The 17,587-nt window shown below is 38.4% G+C and overlaps 1 long non-coding RNA gene across 1 annotated transcript; it reads right to left on the bottom strand.

Moving 5' to 3' along the window:
* Positions 1–1,367: 1,367 nt before the first annotated feature.
* Positions 1,368–17,129, bottom strand: LOC309626434. The gene is made up of 3 exons (XR_014243194.1): positions 14,844–17,129; positions 8,408–8,500; positions 1,368–8,328 (listed from the first exon to the last, which is right to left on the bottom strand). It is a non-coding gene; the product is annotated as an uncharacterized lncRNA (long non-coding RNA).
* Positions 17,130–17,587: the final 458 nt, after the last annotated feature.

Genomic DNA, 17,587 nt, shown 5'->3' with positions numbered 1-17,587 from the left:
TTTAATTAAACTTACATAAAATCAAGATGTTAGTAGCACAAAATAATTCTAAGCCCACTATTCTTATTACTGTAAGTACATCATATTGCAAGAGAGACGAGCTCTATAGCAATGGTGTAGTCTGTTTGGGCTGCTATAACAAAATACCATAAACTGGGTGGCTTATAAACAACAGAAATTTTTTTCTCACAGTTCTGGAGGTTGGGAAGTCTAAAGTCAAGGCATCAGTAGATTCAGTGTCTGGCGTGAACTCAGGTTCTGGTTCATTTCTTGTTCGTAGCACCTGCTAACTATAACCTCTCATGGAGGAGGGGTGAGGGATCTCTCTGGGATCTCTTGGAATAAGCACATTAATCCCATTCATTTGGTCTCTGCTCTCATAACCAAATCACATCCTAAAGTCCGCATTTTGGGGGATTAGGATCTCAACATATGAATTTATATTTTTTTAAGCTTGACTTGTCATTTTATTTTTTAATTTTTTTAACATCCTTATTGGAGTATAATTGCTTTACAATGTTGTGTTAGTTTCTGCTGTATAACAAAGTGAATCAGCTATACGTATACATATATTCCCATATCCCCTCCCTCTTGCGTCTCCCTCCCACTTTCTCTATCCCACCCCTCTACGTGGACACAAAGCACTGAGCTGATCTCCCTGTGCTATGCAGCTGCTTCCCACTAGCTATCTATTTTACATTTGGTAGTGTATATATGTCAATGCCACTCTCTCACTTCGTCCCAGCTTACCCTTCACCCTCCCCGTGTCCTCAAGTCTATTCTCTACATCTGCATCTTTATTCCTGCCATGACCCTAGGTTTTTCAGAACCTTTTTTTTTTTTTTAAGATTCCATATATGTGTTAGCATATGGTATTTGTTTTTCTCTTTCTGACTTACTTCACTCTGTATGACGGACTCTAGGTCCATCCACCTCACTACAAATAACTCAATTTCATTTCTTTTAATGGCTGAGTAATATTCCATTGTATATATGTGCCACATCTTCTTTATCCATTCATCTGTCTATGGACACTTAGGTTGCTTCCATGTCCTGGCTATTGTAAGTAGTGCTGCAATGAACTTTGAGGTGCATGTGTCTTTTTAAATTATGGTTTTCTCAGGGTATATGCCCAATAGTGGGATTGCTGGGTTGTATGGTAGTTCTATTTCTAGTTTTTTAAGGAACCTCTATACTGTTCTCCATAGTGGCTGTATCAATTTACATTCCCACCAGCTGTGCAGGAGGTTTCCCTTTTCTCCACACCCTCTTCAGCATTAATTGTTTGTAGATTTTTTGATGATGGACATTCTGACCGGTGTGAGGTGATACCTCATTGTAGTTTTCATTTGCATTTCTCTAATGATTAGTGATGTTGAGCATCCTTTCACGTGTTTGTTGGCCATCTGTATATCTTCTTTGGAGAAATGTTTATTTAGGCCTTCTGCCCATTTTTGGATTGGGTTGCTTGTTTTTTGATATAGAGCTGTGTGAGCTGCTTGTATGTTTTGGAGATTAATCCTTTGTCAGTTGTTTCATTTGCAAATATTTTCTCCCATTCTGAGGGTTGTATTTTCATCTTGTTTATGGTTTTCTTTGCTGTGCAAAAGCATTTAAGTTTCATTAGGTTCCATTTGTTTTTTTTTTTCCATTTCTCTAGGAGGAGGTGGGTCAAAAAGGATCTTGCTGTGATTTATGTCATAGAGTGTTCTGCCTATGTTTTCCTCTAAGAGTTTTTTTTTTTTTTTTTTTTTTTAATTTTATTTTATTTATTTATTTATGGCTGTGCTGGGTCTTCATTTCTGTGTGAGGGTTTTCTCTAGTTGCGGCAAGTGGGGACCACTCTTCATCGCGGTGCGCGGGCCTCTCACTATCACAGCCTCTCTTGTTGCGGAGCACAGGCTCCAGAAGCGCAGGCTCAGTAATTGTGGCTCACAGGCCCAGTTGCTCCGCGGCATGTGGGATCTTCCCAGATCAGGGCTTGAACCCGTGTCCCCTGCATTGGCAGGCAGATTCTCAACCACTGCGCCACCAGGGAAGCCCCCCTCTAAGAGTTTTATAGTGTCTGGCCTTACATTTAGGTCTTTAATCCATTTTGTGTTTATTTTTGTGTGTGGTGTTAGGAAGTGTTCTAATTTCACTTGTTTACATGTAGCTGTCCAGTTTTCCCAGCACCACTTATTGAAGAGGCTGTCTTTTCTCCATTGTATATTCTTGCCTCCTTTATCAAAGATAAGGTGACCATATGTGTGTGGGTTTATCTCTGGGCTTTCTATCCTGTTCTATTGATCTATATTTCTGTTTTTGTGCCAGTACCATAGTGTCTTGATTAGTGTAGCTTTGTAGTATAGTCTGAAGTCTGGGAGCCTGATTCCCCCAGCTCCATTTTTCTTTTTCAAGATGGCTTTGGCTATTCGGGGTCTTTTGTGTTTCCATACAAATTGTGAAATTTTTTGTTCTAGTTCTGTGAAAAATGCCATTGGTAGTTTGATAGGGATTGCATTGAATCTGTAGATTGCTTTGGGTAGTAGAGTCATTTTCACAATGTTGATTCTTCCAATCCAAGAACATGGTATATCTCTCCATCTGTTTGTATCATCTTTAATTTCTTTCATCAGTGTCTTATAGTTTTCTGCATACAGGTCTTCTGTCTCCTTAAGTGGGTTTATTCCTAGGTAGTTTATTCTATTTGTTGCAGTGATAAGTGAGAGTGTTTCCTTAATTTCTCTTTCAGATTTTTCATCATTAGTGTATAGGAATGCAAGAGATTTCTGTGCATTAATTTTGTATCCTGCTACTTTACCAAATTCATTGATTAGCTCTAGTAGTTTTCTGGTAGCATCTTTAGGATTCTCTTTCTATAGTTCCATGTCATCTGCAAACAGTGACAGTTTTGCTTCTTCTTTTCTGATTTGGATTCCTTTAATTTCTTTTTCTTCTCTGATTGCTGTGGCTAAAACTTCCAAAACTATGTTGAATAATAGTGGTGAGAGTGGGCGATCTTTTCTTGTTCCTGATCTTAGTGGAAGTGGTTTCAGTTTTTCACCATTGAGAACAATGTTGGCTGTGGGTTTGTCATATATGACCTTTATTATGTTGAGGTAAGTTCCCTCTATGCCTACTTTCTGGAAGGTTTTTATCATAAATGGGTGTTGAATTTTGTCAAAAGCTTTTTCTGCATCTATTGAGATGATCATATTGTTTTTATCCTTCAATTTGTTAATACGGTGTATCACATTGATTGATTTGCATATATTGAAGATTCCTTGCATTCCTGGCATAAACCCCACTTGATCATGGTGTGTGATCCTTTTAATCAACATATGAATTTTGAGGGGACATAAATATTCAGTCCATTGCAGGCAAGATCTATAGATTAAATAAAATAGTTGATGCTAAAGCTAGAGGTGAAAGTTCACCTGATTCTTATGAACTGGTAGGTACACTTAGGAATAATCTAAGTGGAAAAATCTCTAAGCCTTTGAACAACCTCAATCTCTATTTCAACCAGAAGTTAAAAGTGTATTATTTCTTGACAATCTAAACTATGATTTTAGTGCAAAATTGTATTTGTCATTTCTATATTTTATAGTAATTACAGTAAATATAGCTATAAATTTGAATTGCAAATTTGAGCTGTGTTGAGGAGGTATCTAAGTACCTATCATGTCCTCAGAGCCCTCCTGTGAGGAAAACAACTGTAGAGAATGTCTTCTATTAAAGCTGTCTGTTTTGTCATGTGACCTCTCTGTATGGGTCACAGCTGGCTGAACTAGAATGCCCAGAGCAAGAATTCACCGATGCCTACTCCTGAGTGGATGACAAAATAGCCAGGTCACAGGAATTGCTATTTGGTCTTGGACCTATTGTTGAATCTTGAAAAATGTTCCAATTTTCCATAGACCTGATTTCATTGTGAAATTTGGAAAACAGTTTTCTATGTCTCCTCATTTCTCCATGAATACTCAAAGTAAATCCCTACTACTTGAAGGAGACAATTCACCAGAGCCTAACTAGCAATGTGTTCATCAATATTACCATAATTTTTAACTACTAATAGGGATAACTTTTAAAATCTGCATTTAAAGCCGTGGTACACATGGTCCAGCAATCCCACTCCTGGGCATATATCCAGAGAAAACTCTAATTCGAAAAGATACATGCACCCCAATATTCACTGCAGCACTGTTTACAATAGCTAAGACATGGAAGCAACCTAAATGCCCATTGACAGATGAAAGGATAAAGAAGATGTGGTATATATATATACAATGTAATACTACTCAGCCATAAAAAAGAATGAAATAAGGCCATTTGCAGCAACATGGATGGACCTAGAGATTATCATACTAACTGAAGTAAGTCAGAAAGAGAAAGACAAATACCATATATCACTTATATGTGGAATCTAAAATATGACACAAATGAACTTATTTACAAAACAGAAACAGATTCACAGACATAGAGAACAGACTTGTGGTTGTCAAGGAAAATGGTGGTGGGAGAGGGATGGATTGGGAGTTTGGTATTAGCAGATACAAACTATTATATATAGAATGGGGGTAAACAACAAGGTCCTACTGTATAGCACAGGGAACTATATTCAATATCCTGTGATAGAACATAGTGGAAAAGAAAATAATAAATAAATAAAGCCATGGCAACAACAATAAAAAAAATACTCCTAAAAATAGCTTAGCAATTTTATATGGTCTGTAAGTCTACCATAAATAATCAATAAAAACTTTCCATACTATAGGAAAGTCCTGAGAACAACTAGGCTGTCACTTCTCTCGCTGTGTGATCTGAAACAAACAGAATGGGTTTAAGTCTGGTTCTGCTCTTACTAAACAGGTACCTTGAACAAGTTACTTTGCCCATCTGATCCCAAATGTTCTCACCTTTAAAATGGGCATAAAATTAGTTCTTATCTCATAGGATTATTATAGGGTGAAAAGAGATAAGGTCTGTAAAGCAGTGAAAACAACTCTTAGAACATAGTTAATACATTTTTTTCTTTTGTTTTGAACTTCTTATTCTCTAGGACTGGCTACTTAGCAACTACAACCACCACGAACAACAAATGTGTTCTCTGACATATCTCACTGGAGTCTTCATTCTGAAGCACATTAAAAAATGGTCCCCTTTCCCTGAATTCTCCAATTCTTCACCACCTCCCCTCCCCCCCATATCTCCACATTCCTAAAGTGAGCGGCAGGACCAGCATATGGAGAAGAGTGTGAATGTAAAAGGTACAGTCTCATAGAAAGGCTCTTCCTCCCTCGCCTGGATAGTGGCAGGGATTTATGTACTCAAAAGATGAGGCAACAAGAAGTTAGATTAGGATCTGCCCATTTCATCACAGGATCATTCAGTCAGTTTCTGAAATTTCCTGGTCTCTGCATGTACCCTATTTCTAGATTCACAACCATGTTTCCTTTCAAATGTGCACAAAAGGTCATAGCAATAAATAAAAACCCAACTGCCCCTGGCTGCCATTTCTACCTAAGGGACATGGTCAGATATAGGTAATGAAACTCTGGCTGACAGGCGGTCAAAGGATCATTTATTTTCATTCTCTGCACATAAAAGAAAGAGCTTATGAACCTATGAAACATGCCAATATGTACATTAAAATAAAATCTTCCCCATTAGAAGTTTGACTTTCAAAGCAATGTAAAGGTCATGTATCAAAATTAAGCAGGTGCAAAGAATCTCAAGACATCAACAATTCAACTCTAGAAACTTGAAATGGTTCAATAAAATGAAATATCCATATTTTATTCACCAAGTGAAAAATATTTTTGACTCACCACAGAAAATGGATGATTGACAAGCCAGCTAACAAGTGAAGCCTGCAACTTGAAGAAGCAAGTCAAATTACCTTGAGTTATAAGTGATATGGAATGAAAAAACACAAGTTAGTCTTAGGAAACAGATGGGGGGGGGGGGTGAAATTTAGCCAGTTTCTCAATGTAGTAGAAACATCTTCTTGGTGGGGCATAAGTAAGGGCCAGAGTGAGGAAATCTGTGCAGACTTCAGAGTTAGAAACCGGGTACATTTTCTTTGGCCTGGTAAAATGTGATAGGGTGATTTTTTTTAAATTACTAATCTCATATCAAAGGAATGAAAGATGATTCTTCACACACCTCCGCCCCCTAAAAAGAAGTCCATTAGACCTTTCTGCTCACTGCTAAGGAGCTAGTTAAACATTTTTTTGTTGTTAAAGACCAAAAATGTTGGTAGGACATGGTTGAAAGTAGAACTACTTTGGAGAAAACTTCCACTAAAACCTCTATGTGGAAAGATCTGGTCCATGGATCTCATTCAAATATTTATACAAGTCAAGTCAGTAATAATAAAGAAATAATAAGCAATAATAATATAAAATAAAAACACCTACAAAGCACTTACTATATGCTAGATATGGTTCTAAGTGTCACACATACACTAATTCAGTTAATCCTTACAACACCTTTATGAGATAGGTGTCTTTTATGTATTTGCAATGTAAAGGTGGGGCAACTGAAATACAGAAAGGCTAAACAACTCGACCAAGCCGTACAGCTAGTGAGTGATGGAGCTTGGATTTAAACTTGGACAATCTGATTTTTGGAGTTGGGAGGTGAACCACAAATGTAGGAAAAGCAACAGTGAAAGAATGATGACACAGATGCTCAGTTGTATTGTTGGGAAACAGAAGGGAGTGGTGGAGACAGTAGCAATTGGAGAAGAATCCCATCTGTGAATCAAATTCAATCCTTGGATCACTGGTTTGCAGCCTCAGGCCTTACGAAGACAAGGACTGCATTGCCCAAATAGGACATGGTAGAAGCTGTAGCCTTGAGAACTGAGCAGGGTAGTAGTTCAAAGGCTCGTGGTAGCTTGATTCCCAAAGACTGAGGAGTTGGATAAAGGTGGGTTTTGTGGAGTGGCATTCACTGGCCTACTTAATCATGGCATCATAAAAAGGACAGGATCTAGGACATCGACAGCTACATGAATTCCTGTGGAAATGGAGACAAATAGAGCCTTAGCAAAAGTTTCTAGAACAGCACTTGGTTCTTGAGAAAGGATGCTACCTACAGAGCCAGACACTTTCAAAAATATCTTACGATCAGACAAAAAGCAATGGCCGTTGTGATGTCCAGAAACAGAGAGCCAGGGATTGCTCTTATTTTTCCTGGATTGTGTAAATCACAGGTTTGGACTAACCCAAGACATAGGGCAGGACTTGTGGAAAATGAGTGATATTAGACTTCATCCTTGGACAGTGAAAACTAGAAAAAAACTCCAGTAGGGCAAGACCTTGTCTGCCTTCTTTTCCAAGAATATCCCCAGAATTGAACACGTCTGGCATATAATGACCGTTAAATGATTATTTGTTGAATAAATAAACCAGATTTAATTTCACCGAAAAAAAGGCTCCGTGATATTTCTTACATCTCAAGTTTTAGAGCAATTCTTCCTCTACTTATTGCTGATTTATAAATTATTTTTAAGCTGAAAGGGACTTCTAGAATTAACCTTATATTTTATGGATGAGGAAACTGAATGACCCAAGAACTCAGCCAGTTAGTAGGGGAGCTAGGACTAAATACTCACCCAATCCTTCCTCACTCTCACAATATCACTATATACTTTCCTTCTCAGAAGATCTTATGGGATCAAAATAAAACTGCTGGTTGAGTCACAAAACTTCAGACAATTACTGTCCTTTTGTATTACATACTTTCCACTCACCCACACTATTGCAGTCATGTAAAAGTAATTTCCACTTTCTATACATGTCCTTTGTGGCCTCACCTTCAACTTTCACACATGCCATTTACTTCTACCCAGAATGCTTTCCCACACTACTCCTTTGTAGGAAAAAGTCCCTCTTGGAGCTCAAACTTTTCTCACCATGGAGTCTTCCTTAACTACATAATTCTTTCATTGAAAGTTCACCCAGTTACAACCGAGAGCCACTACCTGGCCGAAGGGCCTTTCCCACGTTCTAAGAGGCAATTAGGGTCGTTCACTCAAAACTATGTTAAGTGAAACAACTTTTCTGTATAGATAATTCATTCAGTTTTTTTTTTTTTTTTTTTTGCTTGTAATTCAATAAGCAGACATTTCAGAGCACAAGTCTCTTACCAATAATTTCTAGTGAATCCATGTTTTGTTTATTTTTAACTTGGGTGGGGTTAATCTTTTTTTTTTTTTCTTGATTGAAGTTTTAGTGTTTTATCCTTTTCTTACTCAGAGGTATGAGAATTCTTCCTCCCCAGTTGGTTTTAAAGGAAACTTCTGGAGACAAGACGAAAGCCACAGAAGTGGAGGTGCTAAAATATAAAATCACAGTTAGAAGTCACATCAGCATCATGGTAGCGTAAAAGATGGCTCACATTTTTTGCTCCCCACCTCAAAGGAGCAGTGTGACTTCAGCTGTGACACCATCTCCCAAGGTGGTATAGCTTGGAGCCAAGAAAGATCTTCCTCAGCCTGTGATTTATCCTGTAAAGGAAAAGGAAGGCATGTGAGTAAGCACCCAACTTCCCCAGCTGTGTGGGAAGCTACCAAAGGAGGTCATCTCTCTCTTGCCCCGTCTAGAGTGCTAAATCCAGAGCTCCATTATGGGGGCGGGCGGCAGAAAGAGTCTGGGAGAGCACCACAGAGGAATTTCAGAGAGACTTCAGCTGTCATGTAGAGGGAAAATGGGAAGCTAGCGGCAAGTTTTGAGCGTAGAAATGACACGACTGCTAAGAAGAAACTCAGTGGGCAAGAGAACAGAAGAGAGAACAGTTAGGAAGCTACTGCAATAATCCTCAAGCAACAACTGTTTGTTGCTTGGTTTATAATGATAGCAGTGTTGACAATGAGAAATGGTCAGATTCTGGATATTCTCTGAAGGCAATGCTAAGAGGCAATGCTAAATGATTACATAGAGCAAGTAAGAGAAAACAGCTTCAAGAATGACTCCAAGGCTTTGGGCTGGAGCGAGTGGTATGACGGAGATGTCACAAGTAGCCTGTGGAAGAAGTCTTGGGGCAAAAATCAAGTGCTCAGCTTTGGACATATTACATTTAAAATGATTATTAGATCTTTAAGTTGAAATGTCAAATAGGCGGTTAGATATGAGTCTGGATTTAGGGGAAATATCCAGGTTATAGCTACAAATTGTTTAGTCATCAGTGTACAGATTGTTTTTAAATCCATCAGACTTGTTAAGCTCTTGAGCACAGAGAGAAAAGAAAGTTCAAGTGTAAGTTCTAGAGCACTACTACGTTAAGAGTTTGGTAAGATGAGGCAGAACGAGCAAAAGAAATGGAAAATGAAGGGTCACTGAGATAAGAGAAAAACCAGAAGTGTGCAGTGTCCTAGAGGCCGAGAGAAAAAAGAGCTTCAAGGAGAAGGGAGTAATCAATGGTAACGGGCTTCCCTGGTGGCACAGTGGTTAAGCATCCACCTGCCAATGCGGGGGACACGGGTTCGATCCCTGGTCCAGGAGGATCCCACATACCGCAGAGCAACTAAGCCCGTGCACCACAACTGCTGAGCCTGCACTCTAGAGCCCGCGAGCCACAACTGCTGAAGCCCGCGCGCCTAGAGCCCGTGCTCTGCAGCAGGAGAGGCCACCGCAGTGAGAAGCCTACGCACTGCAATGAAGAGTAGCCCCCGTTCGCCGCAACTGGAGAAAGTCCGTGAGCAGCAGCGAAGACCCAACACAGCCAAAAATTAATTAATTAATTAATTAATTAAAAAAAAATCAATGGTACCAGTGCTGCAGATACATTAATAAGATGAGTACTGAAAAGCGACCATTGGATTTAGAAACCTAGAAATCTTTGGCAGAGGTTGGGTGGAATGACGGAGGCAAAAACCTAATTGCAGTGGATTCAAGAGACACTGGGAGGAGAGTGATTAAAGACACAAAATATAGAATAATATTTCAAAGGACTTCTCTCCAAAGGGAAGTGGAGGAATGGGGCAGTAATTTGAGAGTGAATGGGGTCAGGACAAAGTTTTTCGTAATCTAAAGGATGAACTGCATGAATATTGGTGAAAGGTGTTGCTTTAAATTTATAGAGAAATTAAAATTTCCCTTGATAATTAAGAGTTAATTTTTATCTGATTCATCTTGACTAGCTATGTTTAAAATTGGCCTACACTTTCTTAACAAGAAGACAAAGTTGTGGAATCAGTTCAATTTAGGGATGCAGAGTAGTGTTAACATAATTCTAATTGGATAAGGTCCTCAATTAAAGATTTCCTTTAATATTTTAACTTGAATGTAAAGAAATTATTATTGATTCCTTTGATTATTACAGATTATTCGATTTTTTTAAACTTAGTCTAGAGTCTAGAGTGGATGTAAACACCACAGAACGTAAAACTGGGACAGTAAGCAGAGGATAAAAGGTTAATACATCTAACAATGTGAACACATGCACTGAAAGTGCTATAGAATTTACTGAGACATATTAATCAGTAACTTCCATATTTTTCATGTTAACTTTTAGGAGGAAATGATTCTTGGCTTGTATCAAAAATGACTATGAATTAATTTTAATTATATTGAGTTATATATTAAGGTGTGAGCATAGAATTACATTCAGAATTGCTATGGTGTGCAGACTGCTCTAGCATATGAATCGTATGCAACTGAATTTATGAATTATCTTAGTAGAATAAATGGAATTCTCAGTTCTGAATGTGACTGACTTCTGTGATGTGTTTCTTAAGAATGTACATGTCGATATGGTACGTGGCAGACACCAATGGGCTGTTTGCCAAAATCAGTCTTCCTTTAATTTTAGTGCCAGAATCCCCCAAATGTAGCTAAGCACACAGCAGTTCAAAATGCAGACATTTTCCCTCTCTTCGTGCACCTAGGTGTGGCCATGTGACTGAGAGCTGGTCTGTGTGAAAGTGATATGAGGCATCTTCTAGGAAGCGTTCTTGAAGAGAGGGTGCTTGCCTTGATTTGTCCCTTTCTACTGTCTGACTGGACTGTAGCCCTATTGGACCATCCAGTAAACTTGAGAATGCTGACTATGCACAAGAAAGGTAGAAAGGAGACAGAAGCCCAGATTTTTCCCTAACCCTATGGAATGCCATTCAGTCCTATGCTGTCTCTTCCAAATTTCTCAAATGCAAGAGAGAAATATACTGTCCAAGTCACTATTAGTTGACGCTTCTCTCTTGACCATGTTACATGGGATAATATATGCAGGCCCAGAAATTAATAGCTTTGAATGGTGTAAAGTAAAAATAGGGGACAGAAGACCCAGGAATCATGATTGAGAAACTTTTTAGAAAGAGAAAGAATGACTACACAGATTCATATGTGGGATAATTGTCTGAAAGAATCTCTTTCTCTCTGGTTTTATCTAAGATGTTTATTTCTTAAAGCAATGACTAGAAAGGCATCTGTACTGTCTTAAGGCCCGTTCATGACCACCCATCTCCAAATAAGAACAAATGCTCGGGCTTCCCCTGGTGGCGCAGTGATTAAGAATCCACCTGACAATGCAGGGGACACGGGTTCGAGCCCTGGTCTGGGAAGATCCCACATGCCATGGAGCAACTAAGCCTGTGCACCACAACTACTGAGCCTGTGCTCCTAGAGCCTGTGCTCTGCAACAAGAGAAGCCATTGCAATTAGAAGCCTGCACACCGCAAGGAAGAGTAGCCCCCTCTCCTCGCAACTAGAGAAAGCCCGTGCGGAGCAATGAAGACCCAAGGCAGCCAATAAATAAATAAATTAATTAATTAAATCTATTTTTAAAAAAAGGACAAATGCTTTATGAATATCCTTGTACCATGCATGCAAAACATAACTTTGTCCCTTACTAACGGAGTTCAGGTGTCCAAACAAAAGTGAAACCATGAATATTGGTTGAGCAAGAGGATAGATCGTTAGCTGTAGTGATAATTGTCTTGATAGAAATTTATTCACAGGATATTAGAGAATGCTATCAGACTACTCTAAGAAGAAGGAAGAATTTAATAACTCTTACTAAGAGAAATATCTTTGATAAAAGAGACAAAAGATAGGAAATATGATCCAAGAAGGAAATTGATGATAAGTTTCCACAAAGAAAAACTACTTGTCATATAATACTTTTTGAACCACATAAATAAAAAGGGACGCCAAATCAAGATTTTTCTATAACTTCCAAAGCCAATATTTTTTTGTCTTTTCTTCTTTTATTGTTTTTATTCAAAAGTAAAGATGTTCCTCTTATGGTAGTGAGCACTGTGGGTGGAACAGTGTTAATTCTGGCAACTTTGTGTGAACTTGAGAACATAAAAGGAAATAGAATAATTGTCCACATTTGACTCTATTTCACTCACACTTGAGTGGTGAAAGAGGCAAGGGGCGAGGAGGGGGGGAGTGGATGTGAGGGTATATAACCAAACTTCTGCTTCTGCATTTCAGGCATAGATCACAAGAACCTGGTTTTACTTCCATCAGTTAGAAGAGTAAAGTACAAGCGTATACTAAGAGAGGTGACTACCACAAGCACAGACCTAATACAATTAAACATAATCTATAAGTATTATTGGATCCAGTAGAATGAGCAGCTATGCTATTGGAAGATGAGGCTGGTAGGAAGACCCTTTAACAGGAATATGCAAAGGCACTAAGGAATATGCACAGATGGTGACTCTAATAATAACAAAACACAAACCCAGCTCAATTTCTGACTAGATTAATTCAATCCCCATGCAAAAGGTTTAGCAAAGTAAGAGATATAACAATTTCCAGGCTCCTATTCCCAGATTCCATTTACCTCAGTCTCTACATTCCTACACAAGATTAATACAATGCATGTAAAACATAAAAGGTACATGAAGAAGCAATTTAAAAAAATATATACTGTCAAGAGACAAAGTAATCAACAAAACCAAACTCAGATATGACTGAGATGTCTAAGTATTAGACAGGGAATTAAAAACAACTATGCTTAAAATACAAACATGGGAAAGTTGGACAGCGTGCATGAACATATGGTAATTTCAGCAGAGATACAGAAACTATAAGAAAAAACTAAAAGGAAATGCTATAAGTAAAAAATACAGTAGCAGACGAGAATTCTTTCAACAGGTTCATTGGTAGATTTAACACAACTAAGGAAAGAAGAAGTGAACTTTAAAAGAGGTCAGTAGAAATCAGCCAAAGTGAAACATAAAGAGAAAAGGTGAATTTGTTTTTAAAAATGGAATCACAAAGGAAATTAAAGAAGATTTTAAATTGAACGAAAATGAAAACACAGCATATCAAACTTGGGGATGACTGGAAAGTAGTGCTTAAGGGAAATTCATAGCACTAAACACTCATATTAGAAAAGAAGGAAAATTTCAAATCATTGATCCAAGTTTCCAACCTAAGAAAACTAGAAAAAGGAGAGTTAAAATAATCACGAACCAAGCATAAGGAAGGAAACAATAAAAAGAGCAGAAATCAAAGGAATTGAGGACAACAACAAAAGTAATAAATGAAGCCAAGAGCAGTCAGCAGGATTCAACAGCCTGCAGCTTCCCCTGGCACCTCCCTTGGGTGGTTTTGTCATAAAGTACCTCCAGTGAGACACTTCCTCATGAACAGCTTTCCCTGGAACCCTAGATTCAGATTTCCAGCAAGTTCCACCTGTGCAGTACCCCAGTGAGTTCTCAGCCATATACTGACCCACAACTGTGTCTTCTCCAACAAAGTGTACCTCAGCCCTACAGGTAGTGACTGCTCCTTATATATGCTATTCTCATATTTTTTAGAGCTTTTACTCTATACTATCTAATCTCTCATTACTCAAATCCCCTGTTATAGTTGACAATTCTTTATATTTAACTCTCCCTGTTCAAATAACTAATTACTGTGTGGTTTCTGTCTCCTGACTGGACACAGACTGATACAATCACAAGTCATTCTTCCTTCCACCCGGTGGTTTGACTATCATACAAAAGGCTTTATACTACCCTCCCTCTAAGGATCTTCAAACTACTTCACTGCAATGCCTACACTCAACCCCACTCAAAAAAAGGAGGGGGAATCTATTGTTTTCTTGTCATACAGGAAATTATCAATATGGCACCTGCATATAACATGTGAGTCAGACACCCAAAGAAGCTTGCAATTTTCTTTTTGTCTCTTGAATGGAAGGCAGAATAGAAAGAGCACTTGTGCCTCCCACAAATTCTTCATTTAATCTATCCTTTGGGACCACCCAGGCTGGGGAAAAGAATTGTTCACTATACGAATAAAGCTTTCCGTTGATGGGAAAGCACAGCAGGAGACTCAAATTCCTGATTTCTCATTTTGCATGACACCTAAGACTTCATTACAAGACTGCATCTCTTTCCAAGCTTTAAAAAAGTGAAATTCTGTGCATAGTCTTCCAAAATTTCATGTGATTTTTTTATATACCTACTATTTTAACACCATATAATTTTCTACTTGGAGGTTATTCCTTCTATTTCCCTAGCTGGTAGAAGTTAGAAGACAAGACCAGAATCTACAGTAATAATGAGAATAGGTAAGAGAGAGAGGAAAGATAATCTGCTTTTTGTACGTTGATTCATTTGAATTTCACATGTTCGAAAAATTCTGACTGGCTAATCAACAGATCTGGAAAAAGAAATGGCAAAATCACAAAACTACAGACTATGGATAAAAAGGAGAGTTAGAATTCATTTATTCAGATCATTCCCTAATATTTGAACACCTTGTAGAAGTCCCACTTACATGACTGTCTCTCATCATGGAAAACTCAGTATCAACACTACAGTCCATTCTATATATGGACAACTGACTGTTAGAAAGTTCTGCTATTTATTTTAAACTGAAGTCTATTACCATTGTTCCTGGTTTTATTCCTTGGTTTTATAGAGAGTAAGTCTCAGTTCATTTTCATCCAGCAGTCTTTCAAATAGCTAAAGACATGTGCTATTTTCTCCCTTACCACACTGTCTATGTACCTTTGGTAATGACGAACTTTGGTTGGCTCCCAGAACTAGGCTCCTGAAACAACAAAGATAGAAATTCTAATCAATGATGAGATGAGACAGAGTTCTCCTCACCTTACTCCCGCAAACAAAGAGAGACTGAATGCTAAGGTCCAACCTCACTAGAGTCTGAGAGGAATGAAACCAAACCACATTTCCAAAATTCCTCCTAAGCAGGAGCCGCCTCAGCCCAGAAATGCTTCTTTCTATCGAGAGCACCTCTTAGAGCCCCAGAACCTCTGAGATCCCTGTACTTTGGAGACTGAGTCTCTGATCCCAGGATCTGGCTGAGTTTTTCACAAAGAACATCGCTGTATACAGCTAACTTTGGATGTGAAGAAATATATTTTACTCTGACATTCTACATTTTCTCTAATGGTCTTCTCAATTCATTTTAAGTAGTCTGTTAGCTGACGTGTCCTCCTAAAAATGCATTTCTCTATTGGAATACCAAAGTAAACATTGATAGTATACTGTTTGCAGAAGTTGTTTAGAATATACATGCAAGGTTAAGGGTTGAGTTCAAAGACCCAGTATTTTTCATGCAATCAATAATGGGGGTGGACGTCACATGCTAACACTTGCATCATATTTTGCACCAGCAAAGCAGAGATGAAAGGGTTTCAGATACCACAAAAAAATGACTGAAAAATAACATCTATGGAATCTGGGTTCAGAGCTCATACCTGGGCCTTCCACAATAATCTTGGCTCTAAGACATAGACCCCAATCACTTGCCCCCAAACCCAAAATATAGTCATATTTCTTCTTTCTTAAATGTCCAATGTTGATAGATATTACACTATATACACTATTTAAGGTAACATATACATGTCTCAAAGGAAGTTCAAAATAAGAGATATCCACCATTTATGTTTATTCTGTGAAATAGGGTACTGGGAACTCTAAGCACAGTTGTGAGCACCAAGTGTACAGATGACATCAAAACCTAAAGCTGGCCTAGATTATGGAAAAAAAACAGTTCCATGAATGAGTTCCTCCTTTACACTGGAAGGGAGGGGCAATATATTTCAATACACAAGAGCAGGTGCTAAATGCCGAGATAGAAATAACTACATACACAAGAAGAGAGAGATCTTTAGGAATCCAGCAGATGGGGAAGGCTTCCCAGAAAATATACCCCTTATCCTGAGCCCATGAAGGAAAAGTAAGATCTAGATAAAGGAAAGGGAGAGAACAAGGCATTTCAGACGGTGGAAACTGTATGATCAAAAATGCAGAGGCAGGAATGTGCAGAGTATCTCCATTAAATGGTTAGTCCAATTGGACTGGAGAAAAGGATCAGTGAGAGATAAGTATGGAAGACAGACAGGTTAGAAGCCAGAGGGTAAAATGCCTAATTGATAAAGGAAACCTCAATTTGTTAGGAACAGAGGAGTTTCCAAGAAGAGTACTTTATCAATAACATGATTTAGAATTGCTGGTGCAGAGTGATTTTAGTTGGTATTATTGCTGTTTTTAAACTCTCTACAGATAATGCATCTCCTTTCTGCCTGCACCTGGGAGTTAACTGCTCCCATCTCCCCCGTGGTACCCCAGTGGTTTAGAATAAGTTATAGAAATTTCTTGTGAGAGATCATGCTCATATTTGATATGAGTCATTCTCTCCCTTACCCCGACCCCTCTCTCTCTCTCTCTCTGTAAGTACTTACAATTTTCTAGGCATGGGTTAAACCTTTTACCTACATTATCTTTCTTAATCCCCAAACGACCCTGTAGCTATTATTATTCCCGTTTTACAAACTGAGGAAACAACACTTAAAGAAATTGTCTTGCCTGAGTTCACACTGCCACTGAGTCAAATCCAGGTATCTCTAGCACTGAAGTACATGTCCTTAACCAGCGTCCTTATTTTATTTTAATTGCCATCCATAATTAGTAGTTCTTCTTAAAAATATTTATTTATTTATTTTTTATTTGGTTGTGCCGGGTCTTAGTTGTGGCAGGCAGGCTCCTTAGTTGTGGCATGCAAACTCTTAGTTGCGGCATGCATGTGGGACCTAGTTCCCTGACTGGGCATCAAACCCTGGTCCCCTGAATTGGGAGCATGGAGTCTTAACCACTGCACCACCAGGAAAGTCCCCATAATTAGTAGTTTTGCAACTATTTGCAACATAACCATTATTGTTCATAAGAGTTTTTTCTTTCACATTCTCTGCTGCCACCATCTGGTCTCTTGAAAATTTTTCAAGCTTTTCTTCTCAAGTCATTTTCAGCCTTATAAGAGTTTTGCATTCCCTTGAAAAAGAACTGAAGTGTGTGTGGACTGGATTTATTTAACTGAAAAATCCCTAATCTTATCAATAGACTCTACTTGTCTACAATGTGTTAGGGTCATAAGGAGATTAAAATGGAAATTAATTGGCTAATAACTTGTACTTGAAAAGAAATTTACAGCAAATCAGCCACTGCGCCAAATGCTGCTGAGGGGCTCTGTCAGTTCTGGATTCAGAGAACAAAGTGAGTTTGATGCATTTTTCCCTTGGTTGACTATGGGAGCCCTGAATTAACAAGGGAAGGTAGGTAAATACCAGAAAATCAATAAGGTTATGAAAAAAAGGTTCAGAGGGCAGG

Source organism: Balaenoptera borealis (assembly GCF_965194805.1).
Source record: "Balaenoptera borealis genome assembly, chromosome: 1".
Taxonomy (NCBI): domain Eukaryota; kingdom Metazoa; phylum Chordata; class Mammalia; order Artiodactyla; family Balaenopteridae; genus Balaenoptera; species Balaenoptera borealis.
The sequence above is the reverse complement of the archived record's forward strand: the minus strand, read 5'-3'. Positions and strand labels throughout refer to the sequence as shown.